This window comes from Natrix helvetica, assembly GCF_964273705.1.
Source record: "Natrix helvetica genome assembly, chromosome: 1".
In the NCBI taxonomy this organism is placed as follows: domain Eukaryota; kingdom Metazoa; phylum Chordata; class Lepidosauria; order Squamata; family Natricidae; genus Natrix; species Natrix helvetica.
The window spans coordinates 28478793-28499961 of NC_138548.1; the positions used below are offsets into that span (position 1 = coordinate 28478793).

The following is a 21169-nucleotide window of genomic DNA, read 5'->3' on the forward strand; positions in this document are numbered from 1 at the left end:
AATGGCCTTATTCAGAGTTTTTCTGTCCCTCCTGTTCCCTTCTTTGAAGTCCCCCGTGGTGAGTTGCTGAAGTCTGCAAGTCCAATTCTAGACTAAAGATTACAGTATGTATCTATCCACCAGCGGAAAGGTTATATAAGGATGACTACACACAGCCCTTACAACCATTTGTTTAGCAACTGCTTGTAGCTACAATGGCACTGACAAATGTGACTTACAACCAGTCCTCGTACATACAACCATTGCAGCACCCCCAAGATCACATGGTCAAAATTCAGGCATTTGGCAAACAAGTTGTATTTAGGATGGTTGCAGCATTCTGTGGTCATGCAATTATCATCTGTGACCGTCCCAATAGACTTCCACCAAGCAAAGACAATCGGGGAAGCCAGAATCACTTAACAACTACATGATTCACTTAACAACCATGGCAAAAGTTATAAGGTGTGACTCATTTAACAACCACCGTGCTTAGCAATGGTAATTCTGGTCCTTATTGTGGTTGTGAATTGAGAACAACTTGTATGCAACTATTCCTTCTTCTAAAAACCCTGGGAATTATAGTCCCAGAAAAGAAACTCGCCAGCTTATTATTTTCAACAAAGTAGAGTACCTGAGTTTCTTTTGGAAAAGCTATAAAAAAATGTATTGGCTCATATTTATTCATAGCATATGTTTATCCTGAGTCCATATTGTTTAGCTGTTCAGAGTGGTTCAGCTTGGAGTAGATGCAAAAAGAGCTACTAATGTCAATTTCTAGTAATTCCTACATTGCCCGGGTATGACAGGAATATATTTTTTTCCTTTACAGCTTCTTCTTAAAAAATATACTTTTCCCACCAGCTTTTTACAGCAGGGAAAACAGCTTCTGTATGTACAACAGTTTCGCAGTTGGAGCACAAACCAACTATAAATCATTAACATATCCAGTGTCAATGAACACTGCAGGAGAAGAATGTTACTATCAATCTAGGCTGCTCAGAGTCACTGCAACAGTGAGATTGGCGACATATAAATTTAATAAATCTATCATGCCAACCCTGAACTACATCAGGTTTGGCATGATAGGCAGCTTACTGTCTACCATTAGTTATAAAAAAACCTGAACTGCTATATAATGAGTCCTGGCATGATATGTGCAGTCCATATACCAAAGAAATGCCATCTATAATGCCAAGTGTTCATATGCTGACCATATATTTCTCCCATCAAATCAGATGATTTTCTACAATAGACATTAAATCCTCAGAGAGCAAAACCCCAGTGGCAAACCCAACATGCACATAGTTGACATAATTAAGATATTTTTTGACTACTAATAGTGATAGACTTGCCTCTTGTTGAAACAAAGAATAAGAGCACCATTTCAGGTAGCAGCTGCTGGAACTTTAACACCTTTTAACAGGTGTTAAAACCATGTGCTACACAAGATGTTTCCCATTCATGTTGCTTGCAGGTATGATGATGGAACATCCCATCCCAACCCAATGTTGGAGTAAGATTCAACTTACTTCATATTTTAAATATGGAAAGAGAGAGAGGTTTTGCCCTAGCTATAAAAAAGGATAAAACCAGCCTCAATAACCTACTGTATTTTTCGGAGTATAAGATGCACTTCGCGCCTAAAAGAGGGTGAAAATTTGGGTGGTCTTATAAACTGAATGTAGCCCCGCCCACCCGCTGGTCCCCACCCTTTGGCCACTGCCTCCCAGCAATTTGTCTCCTTGCAGCAAACAGCCTGTTTCAGTTTCAGCTTCAACACAGCCTGATTAGCACAAGCAACTGACTGTCGGGATGGATCGGCCTCCCAACCATCAGCTGTTTCAGACTGCAGGGATTTTCATTGCCTATTGCCCCCTCTGTATGCCCCATTTTTGGCCTCTGCATCCCATTTTTGGCCTCTGCGTGGCCCATTTTCTGCCCATTCCGATCCCCGCTGCCAGGAATTGGCAGAAAATGGGGCGCACAGAGTCTGAAAACAGGATGTGTGTAGGCTGAAAATGGGATGTGGAGGCTGAAAAAGGAGCGCACAGAGGTGGCAATAGGCTGTGGCAATCCCTGCAGCCTGAAACAGCTGATCCTCGGGAGGCTGATCCAAACGACAATGAGCAGCTTGTGCTGAAACTGAAACAGACTGTTTGCTGCAAGGAGGCAAATTGCTGGGAGGCAGAGGCAGATTTTTTTCTTGTTTTCCTCCCCAAAAGTTAGGTGCGTCTTATTCTTTGGAACATCTTATACTTCGAAAAACATGGTACTTGATATTAAATGGTCACATGGTGTGATCTTAACCTATAGTAGTGATAGGTAACCAGAATGCAGATCACAAATGCCAACCCCAGTTACCATAGTGGTTAAAGTTTCCACCATCCGAATTTGGGGATTTAATGAGCAATTTTCAGCTGTTTTCTTCTTAGTAGAAAACAAGCAGTAAAATAAAAGAGGAAATGGATGTGCTAAGCTTATGCAAGACTAAACACACCAATTTTCATCCTTAAAACCCCCAACCTATCCCCAAAAGAGAAATATTGTTCCTTGTATTTTCCAGACCAATTTACTTTTAAAGCCCAAAAGACCCTTGGTTGCTTCTAACTTTCAGGAATAGATTAAGGGAAGTTAGTACCATACAGTTTTTCAAACATATATTCAACGGGCCAGATGTATGTTTGACTTAATGAAGGCCTCTTGATAAAATACACCTTCTTGTATCCTCTGCGGATGAGATGATGTAATGAGGAAATATAAACTGCCTCCAGCTTTGCAGTGCGTTTCACTTGATGGGTTTAGCTAGATGGTGCACAAGTAAGGAAAGCTTATTGACAAATATTTTACCTGAATATGCAGAAGTCTAGTGAAGTCCATGCAAAATCTCATAACATTGGATCCTACTTCTTGTCATCAATGGGTCAGCCAAATTCCTCTATAGAGAAGTGTCCTTTGTCCTTTTGCAAGAATTCTGCTTTCTGGTGGTGTTATCAAGACACAGAAGCTCGTTGAACCTGGAGGTGTGCCCTTCCTAAATGGGAATGGTCACTTGCAGAAAGTGTCTCTCACATCTGGCATTCCCTCTTGAATCTTCTTTTGGGTCTTTTTCTAACATCACCATTGAACTGTTTGGACAAAACATAACATTCCTGAGTGAGAACATAAGCAGGGGTATCATTTAAATATGAGTATTATCAAGCTTTGAAAGGTTACTGGGCATATTTGGAATTTTAAAAGGTTTTCTTTGGAGTCATCATAATATAGCTGTCATGGAGTGTGACTGTCATTATGAGTGTACACCAGTGCCAAGAGATCTATTTCACAAAACAGCAAATGACTCAGTTCATAAGCCATCTCAAGCCATTGAAGCAAAAACATTTAAAGTACTATGAAATGGAATAAATTGTCACAAGCAATTATGAAGAAATCAGCTTAGTGTTTGGTAGACATAAAAAATAATGTCTGTGCCTGTAATTTTTCTAACCTCCCAGCCAGGGGTGGGCTTCAAAAATTTCAGCAATGGGTTTTCTGCTCAGTTGCTGGGTGGGCGTGGCCATGATGGGCATGGCCTAGTTGGCCTCCTGCACCACGGTGTGGGGGGAGAGTGTTTTTGCCTTCCCCAGGCTCCGGAGGCTTTCCTTGAGCCTCTGGGCAGGTGAAAACTGCCTCCCCCGGGCTCCGGAGGGACACAGATTTCCCCTCCCCGAGTCTCTGCATGGGACCTGCATTTACCTCACATCCAAATTGGGCTGCGTGGAGACTCCCGGGAGGGGCGTGGTGGGGTGGCAGGGGCAGGGCATGGTGGGACCAGCCAGGGGTGGGATTTGGATGTTCTCCAAACTGGCCATAATGTTAGCTATAGTTTCTCCTGAACCTGGGCAAACCTGTAGCAGCCCACCCCTGCATCCCACCTCCAGTGAAAATTGACTTCCTTATAAATAAAGGATCAGCAAAACAACTCAAGCACACGCACTAGGTGGACAGGAATTAGATCATTTCCAACTCAGGAGTAGCACAGGGACTCAAAAACCAGTACTTTTTGACTAAGCTTCCTCCACAACTTTATCCAATCTCTGTTTAAATTCACCCAAGATAATGATCGCTACCACATTTTGTAGCATTGAATTTGACATGTTCATTATATACTGTGTGAAAAGTACTTTCTTTTGTCTGTCCTAAATCATCTCTGTTACTTTATTGTACGTCTCCTTGTCCTAATATTTTAAGAGAGGGAGAAAAATTTGCCTCTGCTCCTTCTGTCCTTGCTGTGTTTGATTTTGTGTATCTCAACCACGTCCTCTGTCACCTTTGTTTTTCTTTAAAAAGGAAGTCCTAAACTTCAAGGAATTCATTAGCTCTCATTTAAGTATGCAAGAGAATGCCACTCTAAATGTAAATTAATGTATACTACAGCCAACCTCAATTGGAACAAAAATGAGTAAAAAGTTACACAAACTCTATTTAACCCAAAACTTTCTGTAAACCACACCTTTTTCTATAAGCCTGTCTCCTCTCTTTCTTCCCCATTTAACAATGTAGTTCCTTCGTCATCTTGCTTCGAAATGACTGTCTTTTGATATCATTCACAGTTGATCTGACTTTGACTTATGAAAAAAAATCAGGTTTTGCAAGCTTTTCTGGAATGGGATGGTTATGCAAGTTGGGGACTGCCTGTACTAAAAATGTATTAAGATAACTATTCCATTATTATTATAATGTTAAAGTTAAAACAAATGCATAGAAAGATCAACAAAAAGCAGCAGCTCTCAAAATCGTGAAGTAATTAAGGGCCTTAGTGGTGATGTTAGTAGGGGGAGTCCAACATCTCTGCAATGAAAATGAACCTCTGAGGTGCATTTCTCAAAACTAAATGTAAAAGAAAGGCCTTGTTTGGTTATGAAGCAAGAAGAAGTGATCATACCGGCAAACCTTAGAGCATTGGTGTATAAGTAAGGTTCTACATTTAGGCAAGAAAAACAAAATGCACAGGTACATATATGTGACACCTTGCTCAATAGTAGTAACTATTGTGAATGTTCCAACACTGGAAGTCTTTAAGAAGATGTTGGATAACCATTTGTCTGATGTGGTGTAGGGTTTCCTGCCTAGGGAAAGGGTTGGACTAGAAGACATCCAAGGTCCCTATTCTATTCTATTCTATTCTATTCTATTCTATTCTATTCTATTCTATTCTATTCTATTCTATTCCATTCCATTCCATTCCATTCCATTCCATTCCATTCCATTCCATTCCATTCTATTCTATTCTATTCTATTCTATTCTATAACTTTCCACCTCAGGGAAGGACTAAGCAAGGCCCATCAGGATTTCAGGGTAGCCCCAAATGTTTGTTGATATTTTGTTTGTCCATCATTTATTTATTTTTATTTATTATTCGTATTTATAGACCGCCCCTTCTCCCGAAAGGGACTCGTGAGCAAATTCTTATGTTATCCATCATTCTGCTTTCTTGCTTTATGGTGTTTGTGTGTGTGTGTTTGTGCATGTCCATGTGTACAATAGGCAGAATATGTGCGCTTGCGAGATGTGAAAAAATTGGGAATTGACTGAAATGTGAGAAGATCAGGATCACAGTAATTGTGTATGAGTATGTGATAAATTTAACAAATAGGGAAATCAATTTAAATTAACATTAACTTTTGATTGAGTTCTATTTTACACCGTCACCTCCACACTTTTACAAATCTTCATTGATCAGTTCACACCACTTTGGGAGAACTGGTTGTTAACTTTTTGAGCAATTTGGTGAATTGGTTGTCAGAATAAATCATTAGGGCAGAGCACCGGTTGTTAAATTATTTGAATCCCACCACTGATCACCTCCTTTTGCAGGGCGCTTCATAAATGCTGCTCAAGGAACTTTCTGTACTTCTTTTTGAGGGTTAGAGAGGAAGAATATTCTTCAAGCAGAGAGTGATAGCTTGCAAAAGAGAATCAGTTTTTCCATGTTAAATGATTTGTTTCTCCTCTTTCAGTACTGTACCCTGCCTCCTCTACCGAGTTCTCCTTTTGACTAGTGAGATTTGTGCTGTACTCATTGGTTAAATCATGTCAAGATATGTTTTGCAGCTAGTAGTCAACAGTTATTAAAAACTATAAGGGAGTATTTCAGAAAGCACCCTCATTGCTCAGTCATGAAGTCATGTTTTTAACTATGTGCTATGAAAAAGACTAGAGGAAAGAAAGATCTCTTGATAACCAACATTTTATTTCTCACCACACCCGAGAATCTAAATTGACACTTCTACATTGTGCCCCAGAGCCGAAATGGCTTTACATAGTAAATAAGTTTAAATTGGGTTTATGAGTATGGTGAAAGAGGTAATCAAAATGTATATTTTAAATCATTGTGTCTCAACCTTGGCCACTTGAAGATGGATGGACTTCAGAATTATATTTGCACAACAATGGAAAATTGATGAGAGTCTGTCGGATGAGAATGTAATTAAGTAAATACTAGAATGTGCAGAAATGGACAGACTAACACTTACTATTAAGGATAAAGAAGAAATTGAATATTTTTTGATGTGGGATGTATTTTATCAATGGTTAGACAATAGAAACAGAAGTTAGAAAGGAGAAGATATAAAAAGAGGAAATGTTAATGTGGAGAGAATTTGAAGATGAAGATGTTATGTATTTGTCAGGGTTCCAAATAGCATCCAAAATTAAATCAAAGTCCAAGGCAAAGTATTGCTCAAAGTTCCAATTTATTAAGAGAGCCATGTTGGCACATCTGGGAAAACCCGAATCTGAAAGCTTCCCGGTTTTCCCCACCCAGTTGAAAGTTCAAGATCTTGCCCCCACAGCCACAAGTCCATCACATGGTCCAATCTCCCACTGCCGTGTTGGCAGTTGCACCCATCCAGTTCCAGTGTAGAGGTGCAGGGACAAAGGATGACCTTGGCTTTCTAGAAAGGAATTTTAGTTTGGCTACATAGCATTTAACTCTGTACCATCTCCCCTCCCATTTTCCCACAATAGAAACGGTATAGTAGAATAATAGAAAGTGTGGCAGGCCAAAGATCCAAAAGGAATATGGCTGCAGGCCTGATAGTATTATTGTAATTATATTACTATATAGTTATATTATTTACATTATTGTGATGAATATAACAACAAATATGTCGATTATGACTGTTTAAATAACTACCTAGAATCACACACTGTTTGATGGAAATGGAAAGTAATATAAACAAAACAAATGAAACATGGGGGAAAAAAGAAGATGGATGGACTTCAACTCCCAGAAATTCCTAGTCAGCAACTGGAAATTCTGGGAGTTGAAATGCACCCATCTTCAAGGCACCAAGACTTGAGAAACACTATTTTCAATCATCCTAATGAAAGTCTGGTTGCTTTCATTCATTTGGAATTTCTTTTGCTAGCCAAGAAAAGAATAAAGAACACTTTTAAGACCATAGTTCCTAAAATAATTCTTTGACATCAGCATACCCCCACAGCTTTCAAAACAGTTCGCTATTAGAAGTGGCATCAGGGCTCCATTAGTATTTTTCCACACCACTAGGGAGACAGAATTCTTCAAGAGGTAGGACAGATTTCCATATTATAAATGTGCTAGCCTATTTTACCGCCACCCTCTGGCAACTATTCTTCTGAGTCATGGGTTCAAACACAACACTGTGATTCATACCCAGACAAGGAGCCCATGCAGAAAACATTTGCTTTATTGCAAGAGTGAAATGTGTGCTGATTGGGCAGGTGGACAGCTATTATAGAGACTTACCTCAGTGGTTTTTTCATCCCCCCACCCAGCCTGTAGAGGTTTATACAGTCAGGTTTACATTTTATGCTGACTTTGGTTTCTAAGAAGCCATTATGCCTGCAAAGTCTTCGCATGAAAAAGGCCTTGCAATGAAATAACAGGAAGTGTAGGACCCAATTTGGAATGTGTTCTGTTTTTGTCACTCTGTCTCAAAATTTCTGTCTGGTAAGAGTAGATTTGAGACAGGGAGAAAAGGAAGGAGGGAAGTCTGCATAAATGACTTATAGCATCATCTAGTCATCCATCTGTGGTTGTGCCAATACAACTGTAATGAGGGCAGATTTGTAACACTTTGGCCTTCAGTCATGGTTGATAAAGCTGTGTGGATGCTACTAGTCAAGGAAATTTTCTGTGAATGAACTGACTTTCTTAATTTGGTGTCCTTCAATTATATTAGATGACAGTTCTCAGAGGTCATCAAAAAAGTCAAGACTGTGACCACAATATTGAGGTCAAAGTTTACATAGCATATTCATGTTTTTTAAAAATAAAACTATACTTTGTGGACACTGCTGACATCTTGCATAATTTTTACTGACTTAGGATGTTGTACTTTTGATCCAGCATTTCTGGAGAGGATCAAATTAAGGAAACTGGGTTAAGTTTCTCAAAGGTGTTGTAAAGATTAAAAAACTTCAGGGCTACTGAAATGGGGTGCAGATTAAGAACTTTTATTTATTTTGTCAAGCATGTATAAGATAACAGATATAAGTATAAACATGATTATGAATACAGGAAATGGATACAAATAAGTGGGGACAATAAGACAGGAACGGTAGGCACCATGGTGCACTTATGCATGCCCCTTAAAGACCTCTTAGGAATGGGGTGAGGTCAACAGTAGATAGTCTAAGGTTAAAGTTTTGGGGGTTTGGGGATGTAACAACAATACAATACAATACAATACAATACAATACAATAGCAGAGTTGGAAGGGACCTTGGGGGTCTTCTAGTCCAACCCCCTGAAATCCTATACCATTTCAGACAAATGGCTATCCAACATCTTCTTAAAGACTTCCAGTGTTGGGGCATTCACAACTTCTGGAGACAAGCTGTTCCACTGATTAATTGTTCTAACTGTCAGGAAATTTCTCCTCAGAAACAGAGTCAGATAGTGCATTTCAGGCATTGACCACTCTGTTGCTGAAGTTGTATTTTCTGCAATCTAGTTTGGAGTCGTATATTGTTGTGGTTGAAGCTGAAGTAGTCATTGACAGGTAAGATTAGCAGATAATTTTGTATACTATGCTCAGGTCAGACCAAAGCCGGCTTAGTTCTAAGTTGTGTAAGCCCAAAATTTCAAGCCTGGTGGTATAAGGTATTCTGTTGTGAGCAGAGCAGTGGAAGACTCTTCTCGTGAAATGGCCACAGATTGTAAAACTGTAATCTTTAAACATTTTGAGAGTGGGCATGGCTATTTAAGGGACAAAATTAGCACCTTAAAGCTTGTAAAGTACTGACATACTCATTCCACCCCTTAAAAAATTCATTGCCCCCAATTTTTTTTCCATTGGGGTTAGGGCAAATGGGCTGCTGCAAGGTTTAAAATGCAAATTTAATCCCCTGCTCTCAAACTATTGCTACCTTTAGGCAAAGAGAAATTGATTTCACCCTTTCTTTAAAAGGACCCAAGGATGAAATAGTGGTTTTATTCAGTGAAAGACAATTTAAATCAGGCTGGAAATCAGCATGAGATTTGTGGGTTTTATTGCCCTGTGGACTAAAGGGCTACAGGTTTTTAAACATCGTGATCTATTGATCCATTTTGTGTCAATACTTTCAATCTAAACCAATTAGCAAAAATTGAAGTTGCTCAAGATATAAAGCAGAATCACTTAAGGTAAATAAATAACTTTTGCAGTCTCTTTAAAGATATTTCTGAAGATTTCTTCCAAGGTAAGTTCTCTCACTAAGAGGGCCAGATCAGAGGATGAGTAGAAAAATACCATGACAAAATAGCTTTGGATTCCTCCTGGCTAGCTTTGAGTATCTTTCTAATCAGAAAGTATCTTTCTAAATGTATCACGCCAGAAGCAACAACTATCCATGGGGAACAACGAGTGTCAACATTTTATACCGCTCTCAGCACTGCAGGAGTTCTCCATCAGCAAAGAAACTTATTTTCCACACAACTGCTTACAGAGAGTGGTGTTATAGTAATCTTAATAATAGCAAATTCCATTTATCTTTTCATGTTGGAAGTATGCAGCAGTTATTCACAACCTGATGCCCTGGAGATGTTAACCAAGCTGGTTGAGCTGAACTGAAGCCCCATACATCCTTTGGACAGGAGGCTGGGTGAGACTAATACTGAGGTCTGTACAACTACAAAATAAATTGTGACTCTCTGGTCATCAATGGGTGCTTATCACGTATCCAAGGCAAAATGGAAGTGTGGAGCCTATTAAATGGCTGGTGTAAATGTGACTGCACTCTTCCCTGTGTTTTTGCTACTGTGTTTTTAATTGGTTTAACTTGTTCTAATAGATCAATTCTGCTGATTGTTTTGAACATATAACACAGAGTTGGAAAAGACTTTGGAAATTTTCTAGGCCAACCTCCTGTTCAAGCTGGAGACCTCATGCCCTTCTGGACAAATGGCTATCCAATCTCTTCTTAAAGGCCTCCAGTAATGGGGTACCCAGAACTTCTGAAGGCAAGCTGTTCCACTGATTAATTGTTCTCACTGTTAGGAATTTTCTCCTTAGTTCTAGGTTGGATCTCTATTGACTTTCCACCTATTATTACTTGTTCTGCCTTCGGTTACTTTGGAGAACAGGTTGACCTCTTCTTCTTTGTGACATGACCTCAAGTATTGGAAGACTGCTATTATATCACCCCTTATCTTTCTCTTCATTATACTAGTTTGTGTAAACTGTACATTATCCAGAACCAAAGTGAGATGGGCAGCTATGTAAATTCAAAAATAAACGTTGGAGTTATTCTGCGGTTGGGTTTTTCACAGGCATCTGTTGGCCACAAAATGTTGTGGAACAGCACGTTGGACTAGTTAGCCTTCTTTTGTGAGAAAAGAGCTCTTTAATGAGGATTAAGATTATCTTTGCAATGGATGACTCTCCTGATACAGTGATGGCTGCAAAATAGTGACAACGATTTGCATACTGTTGGTCAATTCTAGCTCATTAAAGCTTTTCTATCTTCTGTTCAATATAATGCATCTATCCATGGGTTGTTCCTAATGTTTGATTTCCAACTTGAAAGTAGCCAGCTCCTGCCATACCCCTTATCTCCCAGTGAATTCTGGAAAGTAGCTTGCAGACAGCTTTGGATGAAATGGTCCCAAGATAAACCTAAATTGTTTGGCACTGACCCGGCATCTTTTGCAACACTGTTTTGAAAAAAACCCTTTTCTGCTGCGTTTTTGGGGACTCTTGGTTGTTGGTTGATTTTAATGAGTATTGTTAACTCTTTATTACTTATTATTCAAATTACATTATTGTTACATTATTAAAACTTTAATCATATATTATTTTGATAGCTATTATTATAAAACACAGTAAACTGTAAGACTTAGCCGTATAGAAGGGTCATTGATAAATATTCTTAGTATGTTTTTGTGTAGTTGTTACTGTCATTTAGCAATTAATTAATTCAACCCCTCCAATTTAGTCTGTATCAGCCAGCAACCAGCCAATTATATCAGAACATAAGGTTTCAACACTTTCGTCCTGAGCAGACTGAAGTTTTGTGCTTAATAAATGAAATTATTTATCATTCAATTTTACAAGAATAAAACAAAAGGAAGCTTATTTTAAAAACTGTACTCATCATCCCACTATTGCAACTTTCCCAAATGTGCCTACAGTTGTCATTATCCTCATTCGGCTTAATGCAGTATTTTTCAAAGTTGGTCACTTTAAGATGTGTGGTTTTCATCCTGGCTGGGGAATTCTGGGAGTTGAAATCCACACATCTTAAAATTACAACGTTTGAAACTGGCCTAATGGGTATTATAGGACGACACACCATAGGAGTGCGTTTGAATTGACTCTGCAGCATTTCAATCCAGTAAAAAAAAAAAGTTAACTTTCCATTCTGACACAACAGTAGCAAAATTGCTGTTCATAGGCTGCATGCATTACCTGCTCCAATTTGTGGTCCCCCTCCCATGCATGATGCTAAAATTCAGTCTCAAATTGCAAAAATTTGACCACACGATTTTTCATTTTTTTAAAAAAAAAACAATCTAAAATAAATATCCTTAATTTCCTGCTAGACTTAATGTTCCTATTTTGGGTTTATACCTTTTCAAACTATCCATTGAAACTGTTGATTGGAGCCATTCTGAGAATGTCACCAGGTCATCACCCCATCTGTGTAATCCTTAGAGGCTGGAAAATGCCATAAAGTAAAAATGTCCATGCCTAATTGTTTTCCTTTTTTCATCTTTCATCATGTTCTCCACGATAAGCGGCAAAAGCCAACTGCCCTCTTTCCCATTCCATTTCTCAATTGCTACCTTTGAGTTCTTTCATCCAGAGGTAAGTAACTGCACCACATGCCAGAGGCAGGTAATTTTTTTTTTTTTAAAAGTGTTTGAAAAGCAGCGATACTGCGAGAACAATGACTCACTGTATATATATATATATGAACCAGATTGCTAGCAGGTCATTCACGTGGTATGCAGACAGGAAATGAAAGCAGGGAAGCTCCTAACCATGTTAACTCTCCAAGGGAAGTACTTTGCCTGCCTGGCTGGGCAGTTCATATCTCTGACGTGCTAAGATCACCTTTTTACAAGATTATATTTTGTAGGAAAAGACGGCAGTAATTCTATTCGATTCAGCTGTATTTTAATAATGTATGTGAATGCAGGTAGTTCTTGGCTTACAACAGTTTGCTTAGTGATTGTTCGAAGTTGAAATGACACTGAAAAAAAGTGACCTTTGCAACATCCGCAGGCTCATATAATCGAAAGTCAGATACTTGGCAATCAACTCATATTTATGGCAGTTGCAGTGTCCCAGGGTCATGTGATCATCCTTTGTGAGCTTCTGATGAGCAAAATCAATTGGGAAGCCAGATTCATTTTAACAACCATGTTACTAACTTAACAACTGCAGTGATTCACTTAACAACTGAAAGATTGTAAAGTGGGGCCCAAAATCTCACGTAGCCACAAAGTTTTGAGATCGATTGTGGTCCTAATTTGAGGACTATCTGTAATTCCCATCTCATTCCTGGTCCATATCTCATCTCTGACCTCCCCCCCCCCCACTGTTAAGTGAATCACTTTAATTGTTAATTGAATCACACAATCGTTAAGCAAATCCGCCTTCTCCAGCTGACTTTGCTTCTTGGAAGCTACCCAGGATGGCCACAAATTGTGATTGTGTGACCACAGAATGCTGTACCTGTGGTAAATGTGAGCCTGTTGCCAACTGCCCAAATTATCATCAAGTAGCCCTGGGAGTAGTCTGATGGCCATAACTTTGAAAACAAGTCATAAGCCGGTGTTTTCAAGGCTGTTGTAACCTATTGTAATAAATAAACAAAAATAATAATAATAACATCTGGTGATTTATTAAGAAGCAGGAACCCTGATTTCTTTTTCATCATGTCTACCTTCCTACCTTCTAGAAAGGTTCCTTCTCTGAAATTATTGAATTGTTCTTATTCTTTTCCCAAAGAACATTGCACTTTGCAGGCTTCCTAGAATTTGTCATAATGCTGAAACTATGCAGTAATTTCCAGGAATAACGAGGCTGCAACATCTCATATATTTATCTCCTGGCAGTGAGATGGAGGATCCCAGCTCCAGCAAAGCAGAGCCTAATTTTGTTTACATTGGTGGAAAGAATAGGAGTGGAGTACCAGCAGAGCTAGAGAAATCCGTTTTGAACACAGTGGGGCCTGGAGGCACATTACAAACTTGGCACAATCAAAATTAATGGAGAATGAAACATTTCCACTGACGTCCATGAATTACAGGAGTATATGCATTCTTTGACAAAGTGACCAAATTAGTGGACCAGAGGAATGCCGTCAATATAGTTTACTTGGACTTCAGTAAGGCATTTTATAAGGCAGACCATAACCTATTACTAGATAAAGTAGAAGAATGTGGGTTGGACAGCATCACCATCAGGTGGATTCGTAACTGGCTGACCAACCGCACTCAACGTGTAGTCCTCAATGGAACTGCATCTACATGGAGGGAGGCATGCAGTGGAGTACCACAAGACTCTGTTTTGGGCCCAGTACTCTTCAACATCTTCATCAATGATTTGGAAGAGGGAATAAATGGGGAACTCATCAAATTTGCAGATGACATCAAGCTGGCAGGAATAGCCAACCTGTTGTGTTCCAACATTTATTTATTTTATGGTCTGAGCATTTCATTTCTATCAAGGGGCACCACTGTTGGCTGGTGCTTAGGGCATTAGTTACCCTTCATTTTCCCATACTGGATCCTCATGTGACAAACAAGCAGCTACAAATTGCTCCATTACCTCCAGGATATGCCCAAATTATACCTTTGGGGGTGATTACCCCAGTTTAAGAACCACAGTCTTAGAGCTTTCATAGCTACCCACTGCTGCCAACCTTTTGGCAATGACCTTTGGGCTGAAAATTCTTCTTAGAGATCTCCAATTTATAAGGAGGACTACAGTACACAAAGTTCCCTAGCAGAAATAATGTATTAGTGTATCTGATGTTTTTTTGCTACCTTCCACGGCAAAACCTTCCCAAAGAGGCTTGAAAACACAGTAAAAAACATCATAACCAAAACCATAAAAACACCAATAAAACAACCCAGTTCCAAATTAAAGCAGCCACCATTTCAACCTACTCCAAAGCAAGTTCATAGCGTACTTAATAAGATGCAGATGGAAAGAGAAACTCTTAAAAAGTTAATTTAGAAGCAAAATTTGAGACCATAGTTCCATTAGCAGTAATTGCATTTAATAATTAGAAAGTATAGTTGGACATTATAAATTCATGTATCAAATGTAAAGTAGACTTGCACGAAGAAACAACAAATGCCTGTAGCAAGGTGGAAATTCACTCCCTATCCATTCTTCTAGTTGCACAAGCTTGTTCAAACATGTCTGATAGAAGCCACGAGCAGGAAAATACAGATTGGACTATGCTGTGTTGTCATTTCACTGGGGGTTGTTTCAGGAAATAAAGCTTTGGATTCTTGTGTCATATTTGTATCAAAAATTAATATTTTCAAAAGTATTATTAATGGCATTTATAGCTTATGGAACATTGGAACATCCAGTAATGGAACATCAATAGTTGCAGATCTTAAAAATGTCAAATCAGTTTAATTTGATGTAAACTCAACATTGATTCATCAAATCAAATTCTAAATGGATTATGGCTGGCTGAGGAAATCTGGGAGTCTCAAAGTTGACAAGGTTGGTAACTCCGGATCCAGTGGATTTGAAGCCACTTAACAAAAGAATGGAGAGACCAGTGACCCCAAATGAAAGTGGCAGATCTCTGTCAAATTTTGAGGGAATGTTAAATCCATAAATGGTAACCTGAGTTCTGGAGAGTCACATGGTATAATAAATGGGATTGAAAGGTCAACAAATTTTATTTGGGCAAAAAAGAATGCCAGTTTTTCACATTTACCAGGTTGGGTTCAGGATTGGCCCCAAACATTTTGCCTTAGAGGAAAAGCAACAAATGATTCCTTATCACGACAAGTCAAAGGGCATCATTGCCAAAAGCAGACCGTTTTTTCAAAGAAATTTTGTATTTTATTCTAATACAAACAGTCCATCTTCCATCAAACAGTGTGTTGTCTGGATAGAAATGTTTTGTGCAATAACAGTTAAAATTTACAATCATATTCAGGCTATGTTAATTTGGCTCATTGGGCAGAAAAGCCGACATTCATCTTTCTTCATCCAGAGCAAAAAATGTTATAATAGCAAGTTAAACAACTGAATAATTTGTTGTTCTTTCCTAGTGCCCAGGCTTTGCTATTTCCTGTGACTGAATGATAGGGCCGTTCCTGCTTACTGTACATTTGGGAGAAAGGGAAAATACAGCCTGGATTGGTCATTCAGTGTGGTTATGCAGTAGTTAGCCAAGAGTGAGGGGGATTGGCAACCACACTTGCCTCTCTCCACAGCTGTAACAGGGTAGGGAATAGCTAAAACAATGTTTTAGCAATGAAATACAATAGGGTGCTAATGAAAAACAGAGAGAATAGTAACATCTTAAATCACAAAGGCCAAGAGCACAAATAGTATGAAAACCCCCCAGAAATCTCTTTCTACTGTGAATAGAATTAACATAGTTGTATATGTTGTAAAAATTCATCACAGGGCTACATGTGAAGATTTCAAGAGCTGGAGGGCATTTGCATAACAGAGAAGCAGACCAACCAACTACTTGGGAAAGTTTGTTTTCTCATCCCTAAGTGTGCCTCTGATGAAAGCTCACTCCTCTTTTGAAGCTTCCTTTGTTAATATTAACTTAAGGGACATTAGTTAAGTTGAAACTTGTTAAATTAGTTTAGTGTGCAGCTGTTCTTATGGACTATTGATGCTGAATGTCAGTTATCACCAGTCCATGGTGTCAAGGTCCATTAAAATTCCATAGCCCAGAGTTCACTGCCAACACATCTGGAAGATGATAGGCTGTGATATGGGATGTATATACACTATCTGCAAAATATTGACTATAATCCCAATGTATAATTTCATAGCCATTAAGATGTACTTTGTTTTGCATCAGTCTATGAAGTTGCCTCAGTAAGCACCCTCAATTTTACCACCACAGCAAAATGTTTTGCTTTTGATTGAATGCTCTGACTCTTATAAACTAGAATGGAACCATTTTATTTTAATTATCTATTTGCTGCAAGGATTGCATTTATGTTCATTGTACTGTTAAGTGGAAACTTCTCTCTCTGAAGCCTCGGGGAATCTATTTAATTTGCCAATGATATTTTACAGATCAAAGGTTAGGAATGTGATTTGGGATGTCAAAATGGGAATATTCTTTGAAGATATATTGCTTTCTTTTGCAATAATATTACATTGCTCTGATTGATCTTGGACAGTATTGACATCTTGCTGTAAAGAACACTTGTGATTCAATAGAAAAACAAACTGAGATTTTGGATAAGAAGAATGGGACAAGCAACAAACACATTACATAAAAAGGAATTGATATAAGTTTGATATGTTAGAATCCAAGGAAAATAACCAAGATCTCAATTAATCTAATAATCAGAATACTGTCAGGAATGCAGTTATATTCCTTTTCAGGATCTTTGGCCTGCCACACTTTCTATTATTTCATTATGCTGTTTCATTAGTGTAATAATTGGGAGGGGGAATAGAAAGGAGTAGAATTGTGGAATGTGTTGTTGTCATTCCTTTCTAGAAGCCAAGGTCATCTTTTGTCTCTGCACCTCTGCACCTAACCGGAACCAGCTGGGTGAAGATGCCAGCGTGGAAGAAGAAGATTGGACCATGTGATGGATTTATGGGTGGGGGTAAGATCATGAACTTTCAACTGAGTAGAATCCCAGGAAGCTTTTAGATTTGGGATTCCACAGATGTGCCAACATGTCTGTCTTATTAAATTGGAACTTTAAGGATAGCTCTGCCTTGGACTCTGATTTAATTCTGCATGATATTTGGAACGCTGACAAATACTTTCCAAAATACTGTACTACCTTTATAACATTAGGTTGAAAGGCAAACTAGTGAGCCAAATTAGCCTCTAAGAATATTTGTTATATATATATATAATGTCCAGAGGTGGGTTGCTCCTGGTTCAGCCTGGATTGGGTGAACTGATAGTAGCGGCAGCGGGAGGCTCCACCCACCCAGCTGGATGGTTCTGCGCATGCACAGAAGATCATGTGGGAGCGCCAGCGCACCTGAACCGGTAGTAAAAAAATTGGCAACGCACCACTGATAATGTCAATGGGTATAGTGATTAGGGTATCACACTAAAAACTGGGAGATTTTGCGTTCTACTCCTACCTTAGGCATAAAGCCAGCTTTGGCCAATCATACTCTCTCACTTTAAGAAGGAGACAGTGGCAAACTACTTCTGTAATTTTGTCAAGAAAACTGTAGAATTGCCCAGGTAGCTGCCAAGAGTCAAAAATGATTCAAAGGCATTAGGAGTCCAGTTTGGTGTATTGGTTAAGGCATCAGGCTAGAAACCAGATGACCATGAGTTCTAGTCCCATTTTAGGCTAGTTAGGTGACCTGTCATACTCTCTCAACTCTGGAAAGCAAGGAGCAAGCAAGGAATAGTAAACCATTTCCAAAACATAACCTTGCCAAGAAAACTGTGGGGACTCATCCCGGTAGTCACCAGGAGTTAATGACTTGCGGGTGGAAACCCTCTGCACAGTTTCAACCTTTGCTTCTTGAATGAGACAAAATAGATGGATTTATACATAAATCTGAGTTTCCAATTCATGACAGCTAGATACACGAACAACCATTTAAGTTAACGCTAAAAAATAACAAAACCCAAATCCTTAGCCCCAGTCTTTTTTATTTCTTTATTTTTCAACTGGACTTTGCCTTTCAAGTACCGAATGATTTTAAATAGAGACCAAGCATTAATAGAGATATAGAATAGTACACTATTGAGATATATTTTATATATATTTTTTGGTTTTTAATTGTACACAGGCAAACCACTCCTCTATCTAAAACAAATGTTCTGTCATTTTCAGAGAAATTTCCATTTTTAAAGAAATCCACTCTTTGCAACCGTGAAGATTGCAACTCTTGCTCATTCCTTGATTTCCAGCAGCAGCTTGTGCCATTTTTATCAGTGATTGTAAGACAATCTCTTCTATTCCCTTTCATGGGGTAATTATTGGTGGGAAAATATTTGGACTCCCATTGAATAAATACAGCTGTGGGGGTTCAGCTGTGCTGGGGTTTGTAATTAACACAGCTGGCAAATCTTAGATTTCTAAGGAAAAAAAATAGATGTAGGCCGGATGCATCAAGTGCTGGCCACACCCATGTCGTGTTTAGCAAAGGGGGGGGGGAAGTCGCGATATGTCACATGATACTGTTGTGATGATGCGAATTTGACACCCCTGGGCTAATGCCCATTGTGAAGACCATTGGGATAAGGGCAAGTCACGCCATGCCATCAAATCTAGACTCTTTTACCCCCATTTTTACTTCCCCGGAGTTGTTAAAATTAAAGTTTAGTTTAGTTTAGTTTATTAAATTTATAAACCGCCCCCTCTCCCCGAAGGGACTCGGGGCGGTGTACAGACAATAAATATATACATGACAACAAAACAAAACACAAAGCCCAAGACAAAACAACTTCAGCACACAGTCTGTACAGTACCATAAACTAACTAATAGTTAAAACCAATTTAAAAAGTTAAAATACCCCAAAGATTTAAAAATTTAAAATGCCATCCAGGAAGGTCAGGATTAAATTGTAGTTATACCTATCATTGCGATTGGGCCAGGCCAGCTAATTGGAACAAGTGGGTCTTGAGTTTCTTACGGAAGGAGTGTACTTTCAACATGCTTTCTTTATTCTACTTTGGAAGCAAAATCTCAGATGCCACCAAGTCAGAGGTGGTGTTCAGCAGGTTCTGACCAGTTCTGGAGAACCGGTAGCAGAAACTTTGAGTAGTTCGCAGAATTGGTAAATACTACCTCTGACTGGCCCCACCCCCATCTATTATCTGCCTCCCGAGTCCCAGGTGATCGGAAGGAAATGAGGATTTTGCAGTAACCTTCCCCTGGAGTGCAGGAGTCAGTTACTGCTGGCTCGCTCTGTGCGTTTGCGCAGTTGCCCATAAATAGGTCTGTGCTGCGCATAACATTAAAAAAAGGAAAAAAAAAACCATGCCGCGCTGACTGGAGAACTGGTTCAGAGATGTGGCAGGCCTGGTTTCTGCCAGTTCTGGCGACCCAGACCAGCAAACCACTACTGGTTTGGCCAAACCAGCACGAACCAGTAGACACCCACCTCTGCTGGAGTGGGGTGGGAATGGAAATTTTACAGTATCCTTCCCCTGCCATGCCACCAACCCACGCCCACAAAACTGTTAGTAAAAATGTTTTGAATCCCACCACTACACCAAATGCCACTATAAAGAGCCTCCACTCCTATTGTAGAGGCTGGAACACATTCACAGGTGCAACTTCCTAATCTTCGAAAGGATCAATCCAAGGTTCCTTACATTTCTCATGTAATCTTTTTGCCACCTCAGCTCATTGAAGTCATGAGAAATATGGATTTCAATTGCCTGGGAAAGCTTCTTTCTATCCTCCACAAGCCAGGATAGAAAGTTATGATAAAAGTTTAGTTATAGAAAAATTTCCTTGGGATTTATAAATGTGCTCTGCAGATGAGTAATTCAGATAAGGAAGTCCCTGCCTTAGCATACAAAACACCTGTAAACTGATACAATGAAAAACAGCATTTGCTCCAGAGGTTTCGTTTATCGATCCTGACATGGTTCGAGAGTTTTTAATCTATCAAAAGGCTTGCTCTGGAGAACATCATTAATATTCAAGGTTTTTCAACTAACCTTATTAAAAGAATAATCTGAATAAGGGAGAGATAAAATGTAATGAGAAATAAACATTTCTATGGATGTTTAATCTATTTCCTCAAAATGATCTTGTTTCATTTTGCCAAAATTCAACGCGAGTTTCAAAGTTGGTGAAACTTTCCTTCCAAGGCAGCTCATCTGAAGCAATGGCATTTGCAGTGATGAATGATTTTCGATCACTGCTGTGATGCCAAGGCTAAAGCCTTGTAGTTAGGGAGCATTACAGCCATATCTCATATAGCCATAAACCTAGTCAATGTGCTGCTGATACAGAATCAGAATGCTCAGAGCTCCCACCAATTCATCAGTCTATCCCAGCTTCAAGTTACAAACTCTTGCAGAATTTTCCTCTGCAAAGAATTTGACACAAGAAGGTTATATGACCCTTTGACTCAACTATGTAAAGAAATGTATCTCTGGAACATAATGAGACTCTCTCTAAGAGCAGCGTGGTTCATTTGCTTGAACCAGGTGCTATGTAGCACAACCTGTAGACCTTAGTGTACTGTAGGAACAAAGCCTTTCTATATGCCTTGAATGCATACACATAAAAATGTAAAATGCCTCCCAAAATTGGTTGGACTGCAAGAGTTCCTCCATCTGATTTCCTCAAGTACTTAAGTACTTTTCTTTTTCATACCCTTCAGTGTACTTCATTGAAGATAATGAGGAGAAGGAAAAGAATTGTAATGGCAAGGTCCACTGCAACCCTCTGATGTACAGTATAGTATAGTATAGTATAGTATAGTATAGTATAGTATAGTATAGTATAGTATAGTATAGCATAGCATAGCATAGCACATAGCATAGCACATAGCATAG

The 21169-nt window shown here is 39.0% G+C and overlaps 1 protein-coding gene across 1 annotated transcript in view; it reads right to left on the bottom strand.

Moving 5' to 3' along the window:
• FRMD6 (FERM domain containing 6) overlaps positions 1-21169 on the bottom strand; it is a 133639-nt gene that overhangs the window by 81899 nt on the left and 30571 nt on the right. The window contains exon 2 of the mRNA XM_081933899.1: positions 2830-3107. The gene's annotated coding sequence lies outside the window, so the exon portion shown is untranslated. The remainder of the gene's footprint in view (positions 1-2829; positions 3108-21169) is intronic.